Source organism: Schistocerca americana, unplaced genomic scaffold, assembly GCF_021461395.2.
Source record: "Schistocerca americana isolate TAMUIC-IGC-003095 unplaced genomic scaffold, iqSchAmer2.1 HiC_scaffold_50, whole genome shotgun sequence".
Classification (NCBI taxonomy): domain Eukaryota; kingdom Metazoa; phylum Arthropoda; class Insecta; order Orthoptera; family Acrididae; genus Schistocerca; species Schistocerca americana.
In genome coordinates, this window is record NW_025726236.1 from 503,041 (window position 1) to 505,660 (window position 2,620).

Sequence of the window (2,620 nt, forward strand, 5' to 3'; positions counted from 1 at the left end):
CACAGGAGAAGGACCATGTGGTGCCCGAGGCAGCAATAGACCCTTGGAGACAAGTCGGTTGGAGCCCGCTGTATTGAATCTCGACGCAATCTGAGAGTTCCATCGTCATTAGGAGGCCCTAAACGTTACAATTCACTATCATTTTTGCTTCGGAATCGATAATCTAGACATACCAGAGAATGACCATAAGGTGCCCGACGCAGCAACAGACCCTTGGAGACAAGTCGGCTGGAGGCCGATGTATTGGATCTCGACGCAATTTGAGTGTTCCATCGTCACTACAAGGCCCTGAACGTTACAATTAACTATCATTTTTGCGTCGGATTCGAAAATCTAGACTCACAGGAGAACGACCATAAGGTGCCCGAGGCAGCAACAGACCCTTGGAGACAAGTCGGCTGGAGGCCGATGTATTGAATCTCGACGCAATTTGAGTGTTCCATCGTCATTAGGAGGCCCTAAACGTTACAATTAACTATCATTTTTGCGTCGGATTCGAAAATCTAGACTTACAAGAGAACGACCATAAGGTGCCCGAGGCAGCAATAGACCCTTGGAGACAAGTCGGCTGGAGGCCGATGTAATGAATCTCGACGCAATTTGAGAGTTCCATCGTCATTAGGAGGCCCTGAACGTCACAATTAACTATCATTTTTGCGTCGGATTCGAAAATCTAGACTCACAGGAGAACGACCATAAGGTGCCCGAGGCAGCAATAGACCCTTGGAGACAAGTCGGCTGGAGGCCGATGTATTGAATCTCGACGCAATTTGAGTGTTCCATCGGCATTAGGAGGCCCTGAACGTTACATATAACTAACATTTTTGCGTCGGATTCGAAAATCTAGACTTACAAGGGAACGACCGTGCGGTGCCCGAGACTGCAATATCCTCTTGGATACAATTCGACTGGAGGTCGATGTATTGAATCTTGACGCAATTTGACTCTTCTATCGTCATTACAAGGCCCTGAACGTTACAATTAACAAACATTTTTGCGTCGGATTCGAAAATCTAGACTCACAGGAGAAGGACCATGTGGTGCCCGAGGCAGCAACAGACCCTTTTAGACAAGTCGGCTGGAGGCCGATGTATTGAATCTCGACGCAATATGAGTGTTCCATCGGCATTAGGAGGCCCTGAACGTTACAATTAACTATCATTTTTGCGTCGGATTCGAAAATCTAGACTCACCGGAGACGGACCATGTGGTGCCCGAGGCAGCGATATCCCCTTGGAGACAAGTCGGCTGGAGGCCGATGTATTGGATCTCGACGCAATTTGAGTGTTCCATCAGCATTAGGAGGCCCTGAACGTTACAATTAACTATCATTTTTGCGTCGGATTCGAAAATCTAGACTCACAGGAGAACGACCATAAGGTGCCCGAGGCAGCAACAGACCCTTGGAGACAAGTCGGCTGGAGGCCGATGTATTGAATCTCGACGCAATTTGAGTGTTCCATCGTCATTAGGAGGCCCTAAACGTTACAATTAACTATCATTTTTGCGTCGGATTCGAAAATCTAGACTTACAAGAGAACGACCATAAGGTGCCCGAGGCAGCAATAGACCCTTGGAGACAAGTCGGCTGGAGGCCGATGTAATGAATCTCGACGCAATTTGAGAGTTCCATCGTCATTAGGAGGCCCTGAACGTCACAATTAACTATCATTTTTGCGTCGGATTCGAAAATCTAGACTCACAGGAGAACGACCATAAGGTGCCCGAGGCAGCAATAGACCCTTGGAGACAAGTCGGCTGGAGGCCGATGTATTGAATCTCGACGCAATTTGAGTGTTCCATCGGCATTAGGAGGCCCTGAACGTTACATATAACTAACATTTTTGCGTCGGATTCGAAAATCTAGACTTACAAGGGAACGACCGTGCGGTGCCCGAGACTGCAATATCCTCTTGGATACAATTCGACTGGAGGACGATGTATTGAATCTTGACGCAATTTGACTCTTCTATCGTCATTACAAGGCCCTGAACGTTACAATTAACAAACATTTTTGCGTCGGATTCGAAAATCTAGACTCACAGGAGAACGACCATAAGGTGCCCGAGGCAGCAATAGACCCTTGGAGACAAGTCGGCTGGAGGCCGATGTATTGAATCTCGACGCAATTTGAGTGTTTCATCGTCTTTAGGACTTTTAACTTTCATTTTTGCGTCGGATTCGAAAATCTAGACTCACAGGAGAACGACCATAAGGTGCCCGAGGCAGCAATTGACCCTTGGAGACAAGTCGGCTGCAGGCCGATGTATTGAATCTCAACGCAATATGAGTGTTCCATCGGCATTAGGAGACCCTGAACGTTACAATTAACTATCATTTTTGCGTCGGATTCGAAAATCTAGACTCACGGGAGAACGACCATAAGGTGCCCGAGGCAGCAATAGACCCTTGGAGACAAGTCGGCTGGAGGCCGATGTATTGAATCTCGACGCAATTTGAGTGTTCCATCGGCATTAGGAGGCCCTGAACGTTACAATTAACTATCATTTTTGCGTCGGATTCGAAAATCTAGACTTACAAGAGAATGACCATGAGGTGCCGGAGACTGCAATATCCTCTTGGATACAAGTCGACTGGAGGTCGATGTATTGAATCTCGA